At 41.5% G+C, this 21,274-nt stretch overlaps 1 protein-coding gene and 1 long non-coding RNA gene across 3 annotated transcripts in view; both read right to left on the bottom strand.

Moving 5' to 3' along the window:
* Positions 1-4,561, bottom strand: part of LOC100473285 (transmembrane protein 200A) — a 77,020-nt gene extending 72,459 nt beyond the window's left edge. The window contains exons 1-2 of one of the 2 annotated variants that reach the window (XM_034669134.1): positions 3,798-4,561; positions 1,645-1,790 (exon numbers count right to left, since the gene is read on the bottom strand). The gene's annotated coding sequence lies outside the window, so the exon portion shown is untranslated. The remainder of the gene's footprint in view (positions 1-1,644; positions 1,791-3,797) is intronic. The other variant, XM_011230018.3, reaches the window with a different exon arrangement.
* Positions 4,562-10,584: 6,023 nt separating this feature from the next.
* Positions 10,585-16,637, bottom strand: LOC109490244. Its single transcript, XR_002143531.2, has 3 exons — positions 16,385-16,637; positions 12,811-12,927; positions 10,585-10,644 (listed from the first exon to the last, which is right to left on the bottom strand). It is a non-coding gene; the product is annotated as an uncharacterized LOC109490244 (long non-coding RNA).
* Between the last annotated feature and the right edge of the window lie 4,637 nt (positions 16,638-21,274).

The following is a 21,274-nucleotide window of genomic DNA, read 5'->3' as shown; positions in this document are numbered from 1 at the left end:
GAAGAGACAAGACCTCTCTTTTCTATGGCTCAAAAGCCCCAGAATGCAGGCTGGGAACTACTTGATAGTCAGCTTTCTCAGCACATAGAGAGGGGCCTCAGAATGCAGCTGACCCAGAGAGGAAGGAGCTGAGAAATAGGGAGAGAGAGAAAGAACCCTGACAAAGCCCACGTGAGTCTCTGGGTTCTCGCCATGACTGAAGCAAGGTCCATCTTCGGATTTTCCAGTCACATGAGCCAATAAGTCCTCTTTTTGCATAACATAGTTAGAGGTTCCAACTCTCTTGGCCAGGGACACAGGATGGGGGGGGAGGGGCACTGTCCACTTTTGATAGACCCTTAATGCTTCGGGCAGCGGTGAAGGCGCAGTTGGAGGGAATGTAGAGATCCGCATCTTCACACCTTGTTCACATTCCTATGACTCCTGTGTAATTTTACCCCCAGTGACAAAAGTTTCCAAAGCACAACTTGCTCCTAGAACATATCCCATTAGTAGTACAACGGTCCCCAAATCCCCACCTTTACACGAGAGTTTCCTTTTCCCAGCTGCACTCAAAGCTCTTAGAAGAGTCTTATCAATGACTCTGTAAATAGTCAAATCCCCAGAATTCCCACTGGGGAAGGGAAGGGAGGTGAGGTGGGGAGGAAGCACACAGAAATAATCAGACTAAACATCAACGGTAAGAATCAAGACATTTCAGGAAGTCTTGATCTCATAATTGGAGACTTATCTTCCAGAATGTAACCTAAATTTTTACTCAGAAATTTGAACCTCCACTAAAATCAGATACCCACCTTATCTCTCTGTCCCATGAGCACAGGGTTTCCAAAGCACGTTCTAGCTTCTATCTCTACAAGTCTGCAGAAAGACAACAGGGCATTCTGGTGCACGTGCACTTTGTAGTGCTAGTTCTGACTCCGTCTCCTTACCGCTCTCATTACCTCTTGGGATGTTGTGAAAAATCAATTGCCATCATTTGTGAAAATTCATCAAAAACCATCCAGGACTAAATGAAAGTTGGTATTTATTATTTTATTATGTATTTTAAGCTCAGATAATCAATGATGGGCCAGATCTCCTTTACCTCATATTAGCATCATTATTACCCTTTCCCTGTGCCCAGGGTGGCCTCCAGCCTGTCTTCCCTTGACCCAAACTCTATTAACTGCATCCTTCTCAAACTACACTCTGACTTCTCCCTCTCGATTCCATCAGAACTCATCATACAGCACTTTAAAAGGAGGACAGAAAGATCATGGTCTAGAGCCCTCAATCTGTCAATGAGGGGATGAAGGGATGGGGGCGCAGAAGCCCATTAAGGCCAAGGAACACATCCAGGGCCACTCATTCAGTGGAATGGTCAAGATGACAACTTGGGTTTTCCAAGCCCCCATCCAGAGTCCTCTGCTCCCCGTTGTGTACCAATCCCCTGATGCTCAAGGACCATCCCAGGTGCTCAGTGATCTGTCCACACTTTCCAGCCCTCTCCCCACCAGCCTTTAAGTTCCCATAGGACAGGCTACCTTGCAGTCCATTGGCTAGCAGGCACCCCAACATGTGTTCATCCGTGTTCTCTGAGCGCTTGGGCACATATCAGACGTGAGCAGACAAACCTATCTTAAGTCCTGAAACAGGTACACTTACCAAAACTGCAAATCATCTATCCCTTAATAAAATGAAGGGTCCATCTCACTGCAGATTTGTTTTTTGGTCTCTACACAAGTTTTGTTTTTGTTTTTGTGTTTTTTTCCAAATGCATTTTGCTTGAGGAAGACTTCCCATGCTGTCCCCTATTTAGAGAGAGTAATAATAAATGAAATTTATTTTAAAACTGCCTTCCCTTTAGACTCCACATTCTGTTTAATAAGAGCATTATTATGAGGACTTATTAGTTTATCTCCTACTAATTTTGCTTAAGAAATGGAAAAGGTGACATCTGCTTTATCCTTGTTCTTATCTATTTCCTGAGCTAACTATGAATTTCTTTTCCCTTGTGCTGAGAATCTTCAAGGGAATGAACGAATTTAAGCACGAGTTCAGATTCACTCCCCCATGTGTCAGTGGTTATCTTCCTCTGCCCAGAGAGCTGTTGTCAAAATTCTGAAACCACACAAGTCTGACTATAGCAATCCAGCTCTTGGAGCATTCAAAAGCTTTCCTAAAAATTCTTCCAAGTTAAACTAACAAGTGCAGCCATCCTTCCTTATGATGATCCTTCCTGAAGAATCCCTTCTGATGATGGGTGCCTTTGGGATACCACATTACCTAGACCCAACTCAGAAGCAACAGGTAAAGCCTTTCAGTGCCGACTGCCTGGAAACCACACACAGAGCCTTCCCACGCAACAACTCCCTCTTTCACAGAAGGCTTTCCCAGCCTAGGATACAAAACTAATTATAACCAGGGTTACAAATTATAACTAAATCATCCCATAATTACGAGCTCTCTAGTAGGACTTGGTTAGCAAAAATCATTCCTGACACCTCAGTATATATTTTTAAGAGTAAAAAAAAAATCTCATAACATTAAATTACTAAGACATTTAACTATAGTTTCCACTTAATGAAAACATTATTTTCTGTTTAGAGGGACTCCTATTCTTCACTTAAGCTGTTTGAAAAGCATGAAACTATAAGCAGATGCTTCTCTATGGATAAACAGTAGCGGAAAAACAAGGGTTTAAAAAGTTCCAAAATTTAGCCTGTTTTTCACAAAATGGTAATATACCCCCATATCAGCAGCCAAATAACAAACTGAAGGTCATTTGATAATAAGTATTTCTATAATGCAAGACATGACAAACCATCACAGTGAATAGCTTTTACAGGAGCTGGTAATATTTACGCATAAAGCACTTCAGAAAGTGCACCTCACAACTTGGTTTGACTGCAAAACCAAAGAGTTCAATATTTTTACTGACAAATAACAATAGTTGTAGATTCCTTAAATGTTTTTTATGCATACAGTTGTCCACAACTACTTCTGAAGGTCTTCAGAAGAAAAAAACAAGGTTAAGAGACACTTTAACGCAACGTATGTGGCTCTGAACTACACCAGACTCAGGTGTCCTGGGATTGACTCCAATTAGTAAATTACATATACGTGAAGCATCTGACTTTCCGGCATTACCCATGCCTCCTACTGAACAATGAATTATTTTGATTACATATATCACACACATACACTTCTCCATCTAAATCTAAAGGCAGTAAATAGATACAAAGAGCTTACACCTACACAATGTGAAATGCTGGCGTGGACAATTAATTATAGCAAAAGAATGATTAATGAAGCAAACCTTGCAAACCCTCAGCTCTTTTTCTGAAGGACAGACTATTTGACTATATAGGAAGAAAAGTAATGCTGAATTTGGCAAATAATTGCTTCGCCTCTCCATTTTGCCCGTGTAGATACTACCAGATACTGCTGTAGAAAACCCCGACTACACTTTGCTCCTGCCAAGGACTACTATAAATTCACGCTGTGGACGTCTTTACAGAGAATGCTGACTCTCTGGAACGGAGACAAAGGAGGGTGTAGCTCAGAGAAGCCTCGCCAGGCGCTCCAAGGCTCCGGGCTCCCGGAGGCTGCCCCGCAAAGCTTCTCTTGCGCTCCGAGGACTGGGGAGTCCGAAACTGATGGAAGACTTGGTTTATTTCCCAAACTTCGGGAGACAGCGTTTACCCTAACTCTGGTGGCGGAAGGGGGGAGTGGGGGTGAAGAAGCGCCCCACTGTGGCTGCCGCGGCTGCCCACCCACCTCCCCGCCCCCAGCAGCACCCTTCCCTTCCCCCTCACCTGTCCTGAGCGCGGGGCCTCAGGGGTCCAGAGGCCTCTCCGGACTCTCACTGCAGGAGCAGTTGGGACGTCGGGCGCCTCCGCAGACGAGCGAAGGGGGCGGCGGGCTCGGGGGCGTCAGAGGGAATCTCGGCAGCCTCCGGCAGCCGCGGGTTCCCTCCCCATCCCGGCGGGGCTCGGGAGGCGGACGCGGCACGGCCACCGCGGGCGGATGAGTCAGGCGAGGGGGCGGGCGGCGAGGGCGGAGGACGCGCGGAGGAGGGTGGGGGGCGCCCCTAACCCCGCGCCGGAGGGGCGGCCGGCGGCCTCGGGGCGGGGGACGCGCTGCTGCCTGTGCCCGCCGGGGCGCGGGGCTGCCGGCCGCCGCCATCGAGCGCACGGAGCCCGAGCGCTCCTGCCCTCGGAGGTCAGCGGGCGCGGCGCGCCGGCCGGGAGACAAGGACTCGCAGCTCGGGAGTCGTCGGCGCCTCCAAGAAAGACAAAAGGGACCCAGGGGCCGGGAGGGGAAAAGTTTTCTGTTGTGCTCCAGACAGATCCCAACCAAACCTCACGCCCTAAGCACGGAAGAGGCGGGCTGGGGGCTGGGGGCAGGGGGCGGGCTTCCAGGAGCTTCACCGCACGGTCGGGACCCGGGTCCGAGCCAATCTCGCCGCCGCCCACCACCCGTGGGAACTCGCCCGGCCTCGCAGCCCGTCTCCTCCTCGAGGATGCCGACAGGAACCGCTCCTCCCCTTCCCGGGCCCCCCAATACCCCTACGGGTGACCCGGCCGCAAAGTTGCACTTCTGGATCCGGGATTACCGCGGACAAAACCTATCTTTGGGGACAAAATACCCGCTATCAGGAGCTCTTCTCCGGGCTGGAAGGCCAGCGGGTGGAGACGGACACACCCACCCGTGGGGCGCGCCTCTCTCTTTGGTGGAACCCAGGTCCCAGAGCCGAGGTCTGGGCCCCGCCAGTCCTCTGGAGCAACAGGGGAGCCCCCGCAGATTCCTGGTTTTCCCGGAGCAGGCGTCTCGGCCCCACGCCCCTCAGACTCTTTCTTATCAGACGCCGCCTGGGCGGGTCGAGGTCCCCCTGGCGGGCTGCGCGGGTGCTGCGCGAGCGGAGTCTAAGTCGGCTCGGAGCCAACACTGCCAACGCCCCCTCTGTCTACACCGCCCTAGAAGTGCCCAACCGATTAGTCGCGGGTCGCCCGGGAAAGTGCTGCGAGAGATAGCTTGGGGTGAGGGTTATGGGCAGGAGGAATAAGGGCGAACAGGACCGCTGAGAGCTTCGATGAATGGTGCTGACGTTGAACTTCAAATATCAAAGTCAATGAGGGGTATAGGTTACTCCTCCTTGCTCCCAAACATCCACTGAGTGGAGACTGCCCTATTCAAAGCGTGAAACGATATGATAATTACCTTCAATTCGGCAGAGACAGAGCGGTGATTTTATTATATGCAGGTCAGTTCAGTAGATAAGGTTTCATGTAAAACTCTGGATTACTATTCCAGCCATGATACTGGCATGTGCGGAGCACATCAGTGCCAGCACTTGGGAGTGGGGTACCCCTGTGTGTCTCCTGAATATATTTTAGGTGATGGACTAGAAAGCAAGTATCATTCCGGTGAAGTGTATTTGTGTATTTAAGACAGGGAAGAGGGGGATGGGGGGTGGGGGGAGGGATTCCATGCAAAATCCCACATTTTGGAATTCAGATATGGCAATGAGAAGAGACTGTGGAAATGGGTTTCTCGTGGTCCAGTCTTCCTGTCTTGACTAGAAGAATTTGAAGATTTGGCAGTTAGTAAAAATTTCACAATCAAAATGTTAAAAAAAAAAATAAAGGAGTAGGAAGGGAGGTGACGAAATAAGTCATTCCAATAAACCATCTGTAGTTTTATTTTTACCCCACCTGCTTCTAGTACTCTTTAGGCCACAGCCACTTGCTTAACTCTCTTGATTTTCTTACGCATTTGTCAAGGCATCCCACCAAAGGAGTAACCACTGGGCCACATTTTTGTAAATGTAAAGCCACATATTTCTATAAAACTCCAGAGAGTAGACATTGCCTGGTCATGTTTATTAGGTTCCCAGAGAATGAACAACAGGTTCATAGGGTCCCTAGAGATCATCAAACATGACATTGCGTCTAATACAAGTGGTGAAACATTTAAAATGGCCATCTAACCCTCTTACGCATTGAATAACTGAGCCTTCCTCAAAGAGGAAGTGATGAGGGCTATGAAAGAAAAAATAACCCCATTCTTAGGGCCACAGATGTTGATGATCCCCTATTTCCGAAGTTAGAGTTCAGTGATTCAACCAAAAAAGAAGCAGCAGCAGAGATGGCCTAAAATGAGCTCAAAAAGGGAATTATTTACATTTCTTTTAAAAATAATTACAATTTGTCTCAGAAGTGACTAAGGTAAGATGTTTTATAAGTAGGGGATTATCTACAATTCTGTAGACCAAGCGGCTCCCAAGATATTCGTTACAAATTCTTTCCTGGCATTGAGTGCTCAAGGCAAACCCAGGTAAATTATTTAACCTTTGCTAATGGCCAGGATCTGCCCATCTGAAAAAAAGCCCAGTGAGGATAATAACACCACAGGTAATGGATTTTGAATTTAGCTCCATATCTGCTCTTGAAGTAATGGATGGGACCTCTCACCATCAGGCTGCACTGCACTTCACACATAATATTTTTTCCCCTGTCCTTATGAGATTTGTAAGTTTCCACTAGAACAAGCCCAGCTTATAAGAGTGCATAGTGGGAAGAGAGCACTCATCTCTGTAATTCAAGCTCAACTACCTACAAACACCACTGACAGAGGGACTTTGAACCTCATTTCTCCCATTCCTCAAGTAGGAATAAAGTACCTATTTCAAAGTATTTCTGTGCAAATTGAATGAAACAACACATACAAGACTCTCCCTACCTGTGACATAGATTGTCAATACATAGTGAAACATACACATACACACGCATACCCCAAACTTGTTCTAATGTTAAAAAGAAGACTCTTCCTTTGGAATCAAGAATTACCTTGAGAAAAATTTTGAAATATGAAGACTGAAATTTTCACTCTTGGTATACTATAAATGTAAGCCCAATGGGTGGCAACATATCTTTAGTAAATTCAGTTTGAAAATACACATTGTAATAAAAAGGAGAAGTATCATAAGTAGATCTGTAACAAGGCTAAGGGAAGGCCCGTCAGAAAGTTTATGTGTGGTTATACCCATTTTTTGTTGCCATAAATGTAGCCCATAGCATCTCCAGACCTGAGAAGAGGTCTTCAACCAAAAAATAAAAAATATCTTCAATGGAAAACAAGTGCAATTGTTTGCTAGATTCTTATCTGAATTGTTTTGCTCCAGCTGTGAAATAGATTGATAGTTTTAAGGCCCCCAAGTTATCTCTGCTGGAAGCCAAAGCTGATGCTTCAAAATAAGGGGTAAAAAAAGGACAAAGTCATTAAAGAAAATGATCTATCTGATTTTACCTTTAAAATTTGGAACTAGGTAGAAGGAATACAGGGGAAGAAAAAGGTAATAGAAATACATTTACAAAGACATTTTTAAGGTCATTTTATTTCACTGTGATTTTGAATAGCACTCTGCCACATCTTTAATTTTTCTTTCTCATTCTGTATAATTGATTAATAGTTCAGTATTAGCAGCAGAAAGATGTTGCTAATTTCTCTTCATTAAACATGCAAGTGAGAGTATTTTATAACTTTGCAGCTGATATTATTACTTATATATTTTATAAATTCCGTATAACCTCCTTATTTGATAATAAACCTGATTAGCTTACTTTTACCTGAGGAGCGCTAGCTGTATATCTTTTAAATATACAAAGTGGGGGGTACCCTGTCTTTCTCCGAAAGCCCCAATTCTTTCCTCTGAATAGATTTGTACCTATGTGTGAGGAAGGATCACTTCATGGCTGCTGGCAATCCAGGATTTACTTTCTCAGAAAGTTTCTGACTGTGTGTTTTGTTACAAGAATCTACCTACAGAAGACATTAGAGATTTGACTGAAATAGTGGGAAGGTGGTAACGGTAACCCACCTGTTCCACTGTCCATAGTACTGAACCAGTTGTGCATCAGCGCCTGGCCACTCAAAGTGTGGTCTGAGGATCGGAAATGTGGGCATCACCGGCAGTTGTTAGAATAGCAGGATCTCAGGCTTCAGCCCAAACCCACTGAATCATACTCCACAATTAACAACATTCTCCAGTGATTCATCAGCTTGTTAGAATTTGAGCAGTGCTGCACTAGGACCCAGTTTACATTACCTTGGCGACTGTCCTGGGGCTTTGCTTATATCACCCCTCATTTCAATCCTTTTCTCGAGGCACAGCCCAAATGCTGCATTTTTAGCTGTGTTTTTTTAATTTAATTATTATTTTTTAAAATATTTTTTATTATATTATGTTACTCACCAAACAGTACATCCCTGGTTTTTGATGTAAAGTTCGATGATTCATTAGTTGCATATAACACCCAGTGCACCACGCAATACGTGCCCTCCTCACCACCTATCACCAGCCTATCCCATTCCCCCACCCCCCTCCCCTCTGAAGCCCTCAGTTTGTTTCTCAGAGTCCATAGTCTCTCATGCTTCATTCCCCCTTCTGATTATCCCCCTTTCTTTAACCTTTCTTCTCCTACTGATCTTCCTAGTTCTTATGTTCCATAGATGAGAGAAACCATATGATAATTGTCTTTCTCTGCTTGACTTATTTGGTGATGGCAGTGGTGTTATACAGAGAGCATACCTTTTGAATTAAACAACTGGGTTAAAATCTCAACTAGTACTGACCACTTTGAACTCCATTGCCCTCATCCATAAAGTGTCAATAATTATAGTATGTCCTTATAATGCCATTTAAGGATTCAATGATAATAAAATAGTATTTGTAAAGTACTTAGTCTGACGTATAGCAGATGTTCAACAACTGTCCCAATCTCCTTGTGAGTGCTACACCTTTTACCAAAGAGGGGTGCCCTCTCGGCATCACACTCTTGGGCATGGTGAAAATTAACTGTAAAACAATTTAGTCTTTAATTTATGCTTAATTGGGGTGCCTGGATGGCTCAGTCAGTTAAGCATCGAACTCTTGATTTCAGCTCAGGTCATGATCTCAGGGTCATGAGTTCGAGCCCCGCATCGGGCTCCACACTGGTCATGCATCTGCTTAAGATTCTCTCTCTCTCTCTCTCTCTCTCCCTCTGCCCCTTCCCTCTCTCTCTTTCTAATAAATAAATAAATAATTTCTGTTCAATCAAATCACAGTACATGCACATTAAATTAGTTAATAAAATAAGATTTTAATACCCACCAAATCTTCTTTCAGTATTGTTTCTCCACCTATAATTATGATCTAGAGTAAAGAAGGATAAGTTCTTTTTTGACAATTACATGAGATCTGTTTTTATTAAATGAGAGCAAGATGCCTTAGTATTTTGAATTCTAAAATGTTTATAAATATCTAGATGCATTAATTCTACTACCAACAAAAATCTGTACAATGTACAGCTGACTTTGTAAATAGTAACCATTTACACTTATGTATAGTCTCTAAGGAAGCCACAATGTTAGTAAAATAGAATGCAGTTTAAATTGTGCTATTTAGGAGCCCTGGGAATACCTTTCACACACTTATTTCAAAACATGAGGAAATGTTGACACATTCATTTTTCAAAAGAAATGTCAAACCTGATCATCTGTTCTATTACAATAGTCATTTAATGAGTTTTGACACTTGGGATCATTGGCCACTATGGCACTGCTGATCTGGAAACACCTGTTTCTATAAGGGAATGAGCCATAATGAACTTAAGCAGGCCACATCTTCTTTTAGGCAGGGACATGACTAGAACCTGGATCTTTTTATTCCTAGTTCAGGGCTTATTCAACATTAATTTACATGATTCATGTTAGGCTGCTTTAAAATCCCCAGGTGATTATCTGAGAGATTTTAATCTAACCCTGGAAGTAGATACATTTCCCCAGGCTTACCACACCTCCCCACCTAAGGGAACAGGCTTAAAATAAAAGATGTGTAGAAATTCAGTTTTAGATTGTTCATTCATTAACGCAGAAAGCATTCCTGTAACGTACTGGACATTGTATTCAGTTAGGGCCATATAAAAATGAGTGAGCCGGAATCCTTTTCCTCATATTTATTGTGGTCCGGTGTGTTTTGGCACTTTTATAAGCATACAATTGCAATACAAAAAGTGCCTTGATGGGGTACAAAATGATGATATAAAGTAGGGGTTCTCAGAAATCCTTTGGGGAGTTATAGTTCAAAGGAGGTTTCCAAGACATAGGGATATAAGATCTTGGTCTTAAAGATGAAGAAGCTTCAAAGGGTGGACGGGGGGACAGAATTCAAAGAGACAGAACTGTGTGCAATTTCCAGAGGAGAAACACTGTGGTACATTCAGGAGAGTGTAGATAAAGCCAGTAAGGCAGGAGTGTGCAAGGAAGCCAGAGCTATAAAAAGGAATCTGGAGAGATAGACCAGGACCAGTTCACAGAGGGCTTTGCACTCCAGGTTAAAGAGTTCAGGTTTTATCCTGGAGACATTAGGGAACATTAGAATGTCCTTTTGACAGAAGTGGTAGAAGTTTTGTGGAAGGGGTGAGAAACTCAGAAGCAGGCTGGCAAAAATGTTAGAGATTTTTATAATAGCCCAGGTAAGGGAAGATGATGGACTGAACCAGGACATTGGGAATAATGATGAGTTGGAGAAATTCAGAAAATACATATTTTTATTTACACTGTCCAGCACTGGTATTCAGTGAGCAGAGCCATGCACTGATTTTTCCATTCATTCTTCTGCTAAAAAAGAAATGAAGACCAAGAGTTCATTGGCTGTTTTCACCATGATCTAAATTCTGTGTCCTCAAAAGCATCTAACTTATTCAAGAGTTAAAATTCAGATATATATAAAAGCAATGGATTGCAGTATTGTCCATAGTAGCTAAAATATAGCAAACCTTCATATAGTACTTACTACGAGGTAAGCACAATTCTAAGCATTTTATATCTATTAACTCTTCACAGAAATCTTCTAGAGTAAGTACTAATTTTTGCCCCATTTTACAGCTGAAATAACAGAACTACAGAGGTTAAGTGACTTCCACAAGTTAGTAAATAGAGGAACTGGGCTTATGAGCCATGCAGGCTGATGCCAGAGTTCTCTGATGCCAGGGTTCTCAAGGACTGTTGACTGTCTTTCAGGGAAAATGGAGAAGCACCTCTGTGCTCATCAGTAGGAAACTAGTCAAGTTATGATATGTTGCCACAGTGGAATGCCTGTAGCCCTAAACAGAAAAGATCCATATCCACTGACATGGGTAGATGTCAAAGAAATACTGTTAAGTGAGAGAAGAAGTTGTAGAACACCTTTTATAGTGGGATCCCATCTTTGTTAAAGTGTGTGTGTGTGTGTGTGTGTGCGCGCGCGTGTGTGTATAAAAGTGTAAGGCATGGAAGGATACATACCAGAATATTAACAGAGACTACCAGTGGAGAATGAAACTAAATTCATTCTAATTTTTAGTTTATACAATTCTGTTCCTTTAATTTTTTATAATGACTTTGTATTAATTTCATAATAATATTTTTAAAATAGCAATCATTAAGACTTTTCTCTTCTCTGTAACTGTGGACCTAACAACAGATGGATCTTACTGATAAATGACAGATTCAGGAAGTTCATGTTCATGTTTTCAGACTTTTCTTCAAACCTGGCATATACACACAACAACAACAAATTTAAATACCAGATTTCACCTTATAACTCATCAACTAAAATGAAGAATTTTTGGACTCCTTACTGGAGAAGTGCAATCTGAACTAAAACCTTCCTGAAAGGAACTTCTATGGGACCTCTGGCCAAATGCAATCAATCTGCAGCTTCATTGCATTTCCATCTTTTCAATGTATCAAAGAATAATGTACTCCAAAAGGCAAGGTAATGGTTGCTTGATTTTTTGACATCTTGCTAGCAAGAGCATTATCTAATTATACTCTTCTGCCTTATAACAGAACACAACTTTTTGCCATAGTGTATTTGATTAGCAACTTTTAAATGATTTAAAAAACAGAAAGTGACACATTATTGCTATTAGAGAAATTAACCCTATTAACTAGCCTGATGTCTCACATAGAGTTCCTTTTCCTCCTGATAAAATAAATCCTCATTCCTCAAATGCATGTCAAATCAGCTCTTTTATTTTCTTGTCAGCTTCCTATTAATGAGTTAAACAAAAGTTAATATGCGCCAACCAAAAAAATCCGAGAGCGATGCTTTTACAATGTTTACCCAAATACACTCATGAATGATGCTCTCTTACAATGTCTTAGGAAGTGTATAGTGTGCCGGTAGATTTTCCTTCACAGATTGATCAATTATCCAATAGAGGATTTGAAATTACTTTTTTAACCTTGAAAGAAAAGGTACACATTGGAATGTTGTAGCTCACAGAGTTTAACTTGCCCAGAACCTGACAACTAACAAATATTAGGGCTAGGACAAGGATACAGGTCTCCTGTCTTATTGCTCAGTACCTTCCTATGTGAAAATACTGTCTTCTGGTAAATGGTCACAGTGAGAATGCAGGTGGTTTGCCAGGGGCTTTTGCAAATCAAGAGATTAATGAGGGCCCGCTTACTGGATCCACAGTTTTGCTGGACAATGGAGGAAAGATTTTTTTTACTGAAATATAAAGATGACTTATTACGAGAAAATTTTTAAAATCACAGACACTTTTAAAGGCAAAACACAATATATCAAGGAAGTTCTGAATTCCCATCTAATGATTTGACATATGCTCCTAGTTCATGGCGCAGTAGATATAAAGGTAAAAATCCACTTTCCTCAGCAAAATGAGTATTTTGATGAAATTGTTTGTGAATCCCTTGCAAAATTAGAAGCAAAGCAACATTAAGATGAGTCACTCAGGTTTGAGAGCATATGAAGTATAATTAATTACTGCAAACCAGTTAAGTATTTGAGGGTCCTCTTATTTCTTCCCTACAGCTCCACAGGCAAGGGAACCTACTAGATCCGGAGAGGACGAAGGACTGACAGCAGAGCACATTTTGATGAACTCAACCCTCAGGAAAAAAGAAAAAGAAGGCTGTTAGGGTCTCTGGTACCATCTATGACAAGGTCAGAAAGTATAATCTTGTGATAACAATGGTTTTTTTTTTAAAGATTTTATTTATTTATTTGACAGAGATAGAGACAGCCAGCGAGAGGGAACACAAGCATGAGGAGTGGAAGAGGAAGAAGCAGGCTCATAGCAGAGGAGCCTGATGTGGGGCTCGATCCCAGGACTCTGGATCACGCCCTGAGCCGAAGGCAGACGCTTAACCGCTGTGCCGCCAGGCGCCCCGACAACAGTTTGTTTTTTTTATTCAACGTATGTCTCATAAGCTCCTACTACTGTGTACCACACCTTGTTCTGGCCTGACCGCCTCTACCATTAATGACTCGGATCCCAGAGGGGCAGAAAATCATTACATACAAAGTATAGCAAAAGGAAGTGATAAGTGCTATGAAGACATAAAGCAGGGGAAGATTCTAGAGAGTGATCCTGGAGCAGGAGTGACTAGTTTTACATACAGGCATCAGTGAAGTCTTCTCTAGGGGTGGATATTAGAAGGGAATATCTAAATGGTATAAGACACAGCTTCAAAAACATCTGAAGCAGGGACAGACCAGGTTGAGGGAACAGCAAATGCAAACAAAACAAAACAAAACTCTGAGGTGGAATGTTCTGGGCATGTCTGGGGACAAACTAGAAGGCCAGGATGGCCAGGAAGATGAAGGAGCAGGTGAATGGTGAGAGATGAATGAGAGGAGTCTTGGGCCAAGCATCCAGGGCCTTGTAGGACTCCAGCTTCAATAGCAAATCACATTATTTTAAATTGTACCCTTATTTACTATAACAAGTGCAATGATAGAATGTGAGATTTTTTTAGGGGCACTTGGCTGGCTCAGTTAGTGGAACATGTGACTCTTGATCTCGGAGTCATGAGTTCAAGCTCCACGTTGGGTGTGGAGCCTACTAAAAAATAAATTAAAAAAAATAAAAGTTAAAGGGGCGTCTGGATGGCTCAGTCGTTAAGCGTCTGCCTTCGGCTCAGGGTGTGATCCCGGCGTTCTGGGATCGAGGCACGCATCAGGCTTCTCCACTGGGAGCCTGATTCTTCCTCTCCCAAACCCCCACTTGTGTTCCCTCTCTCACCGGCTGTCTCTCTCTCTGTGTCAAATAAATAAATAAAATCTTTAAAAAAAATAAAAGTTAAAAAAAAAGAAATTGAGATTTTATTTCTGGATGCCCATTTCAAACTATTAAAATGCCAAAATTCATAACCTGAATAAATAAAACAAAAACATATGTGTAGGTGCTTAGGTTCTAGAAGGCTTTTGTCCTCCACTCTGGGTTTGAGCAATTGTACCTACACAGAAAAAATGGGTAGCCGAGAAGGGAACAGAGTAACAGCTTAACAATGGCTATGCAAATACATTAAAAAACTCCAAAATGAAGAGCTGTCAATTTAAAGCTGATTTGGAAACACTGCTATGGTCCAAATCCTTCTACTCCTGCTCTCTTCGTCACTGGGCCCTCTGTATCAGGCTGTTAAGCTAGAGCACAGCATTGGCCTTTTTAACTGAGCAGGAGTTGAAAATTTCAAAGATGAAGGGATGTGGACCAGAGGAAACTTTAACACAGAGATCCCAAAGGGAGTCAGGAGAGAAGCAAGAATATGTACTCTTAACACTTTCCTATTTGCTCTTTGCCCACAGAAACAGTAGGAAATGGGAATACGCTTGCGCTCACTTGTATGTAGAAGCTAGGAAAAACAGAGAAACAAGTGCATGGATACAGAGAACAGACTGGTGGTTGCAGAGGTGGGGGAGGGCAGTTGGAAGAAATGGGTACAGGGGGTCAAAAGATACAAACTTCCAGTTATAGAGTAAATAAGTCATGGGATGTAATGTACGGCATGGCAACAGCAGTTCGTAATACTGTATCACATATTTCAAAGTTACCAAAAGAGTAGATCTTAAAAGTTCTCATCACAAGAAAAAACAAACTTGTAACTATGTGTGGTGGTGGGTGTTAACTTACTGTGGTGATCATTCTGTGATATATACAAATATTGAATCATTATGTTATCCACCTGAAACTGATATAATGTTCTATGTCAGTTATATCTTGATAAAAGCAAACAAAAAAGAAACACGAGAAAATGAAAAATGTTCCAACTTCCTCTAACTTTATAGTTTTTAAGAAATTATAAACCAAAAATAGGTAAGCTATAGCATCCTAATCCTCTTTGCTGAGGCTCATTAATTTAAAAAAAAAAAAAAAAAAAAAGCTCTAAAACTCTCACAATGAAGACATGTCTGTTACAGGTAAATCTCCCTCCAGTAGCATAGGCTTTCTTTGCTGCTTACAGCAACCGTGAATTCCATTCAAAATAAGGATCGACTTCTCAAAATGTTTAATTTCTAGCTTGGTGAGCATGAAGACCTCACTGGAATGATAAGTTTTGAGAGAGAGAAAATTTCATAGTCTTCAAGGACTTTTAGTCTAAGTTAGCTAGATTGTCCTATTCACTTGACATTAACATTGGTGTTGATAGAATGGGTATTTAGGGCACTTTTGACTGGAGAGAATTTGCCATCCTAAACATGAGAATTGGTGGTTATTAGTGGCAGAGGTGGTTTTATTTATAGTAAGAAAAGTCATAAAGTGAAGAGATTTCAATTCAAAACCCCTTAAGCTGTGAGTCACGCTTGAGTTTTAAGATACGATACGTAAAACCATCTGCCAAAATAATTTTAATGGGCTTTTACTCATAAAGCCTTAATATCTTTATTCATTAATATAGCTCCTTAAAAAAATAGCTCCTTGACAGGAACTGACCCCCCTTTTTTTCATAAAATCATCATATTAATTTTTAATGAAGTCATTTTCTTGCCTAAAAACTTCAATGGCTGCTTATCGCAGCAAGATAAATGAAAAATATTCAGCTTGTCCTAACAACCTAGTTTGTTTTTGACCCCTCTAGACTTATGGATAACCCTCCTTATAAAACTAATAGAACTGCTTTATCTGAATGTCCTAACATTCACCTTGGGAATAGGACAAAATCCATGACTCATGATAGATACTGAGAATTTTTGAGTTCCCGTTAGGAGAATCTGTTCCCTGTCTTTCCTTCTTATGCTGTCTATGTGCATATGTGAAAATCAGGCAGCCTGCCTTCTTTTGTACTACGAGGACAGCTGGCAAATTCTTATTTCCTCCCTGTAAGGAGGGACTTAGAAGGTCAGTTTCTGTTTACTCATTCAGTGAACACGTGCCAAGGCACAGAGGATGCACAAGCATCCCGAATGGCCCCGTCTCTGAGGGGCTTTCAGGACATGGACATGCTCTTCCTATCCCCACCTCCCCCAAACCAATCTCATTCATAGTTTGGTATATGGCTGTCCTGGCCTGGGGAATTCTTATCCGCCCACACAAATACAGCTCTATCTAGACTAACCCAGCTTTACCTGTTTTATCCAAAACATTCCTTTCAGCATGAGGAGCACCTTCCCAGGCAGGAGAAGGTGAGGAGTTGTTTCCACAGCTGTCTCACAGGAAATGTCTCACTGGATGGAGGTGTCTGCTCGATTCTGTTTGATCGAAGAAAAAACAGATTGTGAGTTTTTGAGATTTGCCTTTTTCATGCCTAGGCCTCTATCCGAACACTTCTCTCCCTCGAGTGGGGCCCCCTGGCCCATTGCCTCCAGCTCCATGCAGGCATCTGATGCCTTCCTGTTCTCTTCAGGCTTCTTTCCCCTTCCCCACAACAAAAAAACCATAAAATCCAACTCAGTTAGGCGTTTATTTTTTAAGTACTTGTTAACTATTGGGCCACTTGATCATCGCCCCCCTCTTAAGGAATTTTAGAGCAAACTGACTGATTAATTTGATGGAAAATTATTCACCACCCAGGTTTAGATCAATGAAGCATCTTTTCCTCCTCCATTTGTATACTCTTCTGTGATCTGGGCATAAACAAATCATGCAGAAATTTTGATAGGGGGGTTGGAGGGGCTGAGTTAGGTGTAGTGGGGGCCAATGTCCTGAAATAGCAGAGGAAAATGTCCCAGGCCCAAGTAAATCTTTCTTTTCTTCCTTCTTCCTTCCCTCCTCCCGTCTTTGGAGAATATGTATAATAGGGACGGGTTGGCATCAGTAGGGAGGGATTGCCCATCAAGGCCCAGGAAGGTGAGAAACCAGCGTCTCTGGAAAAAGTGTTAGAGCATAAAACATAAAGAGAATAAAGTTGGATTACAAATTAGATTCCAGGATTTGGATGGTGTGCAAACAAACAGGTGGCTAGAGATGCACATGTAGGAAAAATACTAGGAAGAAAATAACCAAATGTCAGCAGTTGTCCTTACTGGTTGGGGTGGTTCGGGGGAATTTTCTTTTTTAGGTACTACCAAATTTTCTACGGTATTTGGTATTCTACAATAAGAAAAATAAATTGTTAATAAGAGGAAGAAAACAAACCCAGAAAGGTTTTCCTCCCTGAGGGTTGCCTGCTGCCGTGGGGGTCCCTGGCCTTCCCTGCTCTCTCAGGGCATCCACTGGGGTGGAAGAGCTGCCCTTGACTCTGCGTCAGTGATTTCTCCTCCACCAGCACGTTCTGTCCTGTCATGTCCAGTTTACAGCCACTTCTCAGTACTCCTAGCCTCTAACCTGCCCAGCTTACACTGCACCCCCTGTCCTCTGCTCTTGGGACTAAGTACTCATTGTCTGACCCTGAGGAGAGGAAAAGGCGAGCAATGTAAGAACTGGGGCTGTGGGATACATTTCATTTTGCCGCAGTACCACAGAGACATGCTTTTTATTATTTAATTGTTTCTTTACCCATCCATCGGAATGTTATTTTTGTGCTGACCAGAAGTTTCAGACAAAGTTCTGTGTGACTATAAAACATCCTTTCCATTCTCTTGGTGATGACTTACCATATCAGTAGTTCACTTCGGATCCCGAGTTGCGGAGATTTAGGGCTGACCTAAGGGACCTCAGGGAGAAGGCCTGAGCTTTCAGTGAAATGAAATCTTTTCTAAGTTAAAAAGGCTATTTGAAAAAGAATTCTGAGAGCTATTGATAATGCATCCCTGAAATTGCATTCTATACCAGATTCAATATAAAATTACCCCAAAAACCCAAAAGTACATTAAAAAATCAATAACAATAATCATAGAAGTAATCAAATTTCATCATCATCTCCAAAAAGTTAAGTTTTTTTTCCAGAAGTTTCCCAAAATTACTGACTTAACTCCATTCTAGAAAAGTCAAGTTTTGTTCCTAATAGTTTTGAATCAAGGCCCCCCAGGATGGTCTGAATTTTCTAGGTTCACCAGCCACGTGCTTACATATCAAAACATGGTCAACATTTTCTTTTATATGCTATAGATAAAGCCTTTGATAATTTTATGAAATTTTAAGAATATTTGTTACTGCTATCTTTCAAGGAAGCGATTTAGGTTCTTACCATAGATCCAAAATAGTTAAAATGAATTAAAATATTGAATTTCATATGAAACTTACTATATATTGAATATGGGGTTAAATAATTTTCTTTTTTTGTTTCTTTTTGTCTCACCTTTTAAGCTATCATTAAAGAAAAGGATTTGTACATTTCCAGTATTCTGGAAGTCTGTCAAGACAATATGGTGTCTCATAATTTTAAAAGGAGAGAAATTCTTGAATAAACAAAAACATGCCATGGTTTGGAGAGCCTCTAAAGTGAGTTCTAAAGTGATTAACTTTAATTATAAATGTGATTGTAAGATATTAAAATTAATAGCCCAATTCTTGGCTAAAATTAATTGAAAATGATGCTTAATGCACAGGTTGCTTAGCAATTATATTTTTATGTTTTCACATTAATTTTCCAAAGCCGCTGCTCAGTTTATTCACGGTAGCCAAAAAACATCTCATCATGAACTTGAAACATTTTTTTTCTGAGGTTTGTAAGCAACATCTGGAGGGGGGAATATTCTAAATTTCTGGTCCTGAGCCATTTTGTTTTCTTTGTTATTATATTTTAGATACAAGGTCATTTGAGAATCTCGTGAAAGTTATGGTTCCTCATCCCAGAAAAAGCCTAATGCCATCATATCCACAAAATTTCCCTATGCTTGTAGAGAATTCATTATTGGCCTGATATCCTTTTGGACCCTCCAATTATTCATAAGCCTGAGGTTAACAATCCCTGTCCAAAGACCAGGTCAATGTTTCACGTTAAGTCAAGAGACATGTCTGTGGTTTGGGTTTGTAGGAACTCTTAATTTCCCTGCCAAGTTTAGTCTATTGGTAGGATAACAGGAATTGTTTATGAATATCTGAAATTTATTGAACTGAATTTGCAAATGTGTTTGGGTCATCCAGTTATCAGGGTTAGAGAAAGTAGAGAAGATAGAGTGAAATGTCATCCTTTGGCCATTTATTTCCTGGAAGGCTTTCAAAGAGCGTGTTTCCATGTGCCTAACAACCTGCTACCATAACAAACGTCCCACTCACAAGGGCTGCCATGGACACCACTTGTAGTACGCCAATCCCAAGATGCCCTCCAGGGCTTTGCTCACGAACAGTTGAAAGTCCATCTGCATGGACACCAGGTTGTCACTATAATACACCCCTGTCATGTGTGCCATGGACTGTGTCACCCTGACATATCCTCATCCTCCTGTGTGTAACTGAAATGTTATTGGAGTGTTTAGTCAGAGTGGGCTTCCCCCAACCAGTGTGGGCTTCATTTAATTTGGAGAGAAGTTAAGCCTGATTCTATTCCATTTCTCATTCAACAAATCTCTGTAGGTTCTCAAGCGAGAGAAAACAACAAACCACTGAAACCTGATTTGAAAACAAAAAGTAGGGGCACCTGGGTGGCTCCGTCAGTTGAGCGTCCAACTCTTGGTTTCCGCTCAGGTCATGGTCTCAGGGTCGTGAGATGGAGTCCTGTGTCAGGCTCCGTGTTCAGTGGGGGAGTCTGCTTGAGATTCTCTCTCTTCCCTCTGCCCCTCCCCCCACTATCTCTTAAAAAAAAAAGTAAAACTAGGTCTTCCTACTGTATCTTTACTTACTTAAAATTCATTAATGTTTGACCATTTTATATTGTCCATAGAATGGTCTCACTTGTCAATTAGCTGAAGAATTCTGATGTCATGTGTTGTGTTAAAGGAAGATAAAATGATAGTCCATATTGGTTATTATTATGTAGCTTCCTTGTTTGCTTGCTTTCTTGACAGCAAATTGTCAAACTATAAATGAACATTAATGCTGAGAGTTTGTGGAACCTAACATCAATAAGGCTCAATTATTAGAGGCACCTAAAAACCTTATATGGCCCAAATGTATTGGAAACATTTTAATACTTCTAACATCATATTTTTCTTCCAGACAGATTTCACTCAAAGATGACACACCTTGTCTGGCAGTCTGACTGCATCAGGGAAATTAAACATCATCAGGGGGAAAAAAGGTTCAAGAAGAGACACAATTTGAAGAAGTGTTAACCTTGAACTTTATCATAAAGGATGCCAGATGGTTGACTACAATAGCAGAAAACCTTACACTAAGGCATCTGCAAAAAAAAAAAAAAAAAATCTCAAAATGATATAAATATAAGAATGATCAGAATATCAAATTGGATCTTGGATTAGATCCAGTATTTTCTTCCTTTAGAATCCAGAAAGTTTTTGTGGAATTAAAAGACAAGATTTTTGAGAATCCATTCTGATTTTACTTTAACCCTTTTTGTGTTTATTTAATTGATTAGTGTTTGTGGAATGCAGAGAAACAGCTACCCAAAGATGTCCATGCCCCAAACATCCAGAAGGGTGAATATATTATATTACTTAACAACAACGAGTTAAATTGTTGATGGAATTAAGGTTGCTAATTGGCTGACTTTGACGTGGGGCGATTACCCTGGACCACCCAGGTGGGCATAATATGATCACCAGAGTCCTTATAAGTGAAAGAGAAAGGCAGGAGAGTCAGAGTCAGGGAGAAATTTGAAGATGCTATGCTGTTGATTTTGAAGATGGAGGAAAGGGGCAACAAAGCCGAGATATGTCGGAAAAAGCAAGGATAGTGATTTTCCTTTAGAGCCTCCAGAAGGAACCAGCCCTGACAACACCTTGACTTCAGTCCAGGGGACACACTTTGGACTTCCGACTTCCTTTTTTTTTTTTTTTTTTTTAAGAGGGCTCCACACTCAGCTCAGCATGGAGCCCAACACAGGGTTCGAACTCACAGCCCTGAGATCAAGACCTGAGCTGAAATCAAGAGTCAGACATTCAACTGACTGAGCCACCCAAATGCCCCCTGAACTCCGGAATTTTAAGAATAAATTTGTATTGTTTAAACCACCAATA

The sequence above is a fragment of the Ailuropoda melanoleuca genome, chromosome 10 (assembly GCF_002007445.2).
Source record: "Ailuropoda melanoleuca isolate Jingjing chromosome 10, ASM200744v2, whole genome shotgun sequence".
Taxonomy (NCBI): domain Eukaryota; kingdom Metazoa; phylum Chordata; class Mammalia; order Carnivora; family Ursidae; genus Ailuropoda; species Ailuropoda melanoleuca.
Note: the sequence above shows the minus strand (reverse complement) of the source record. Positions and strands in the feature narration are given on the sequence as shown.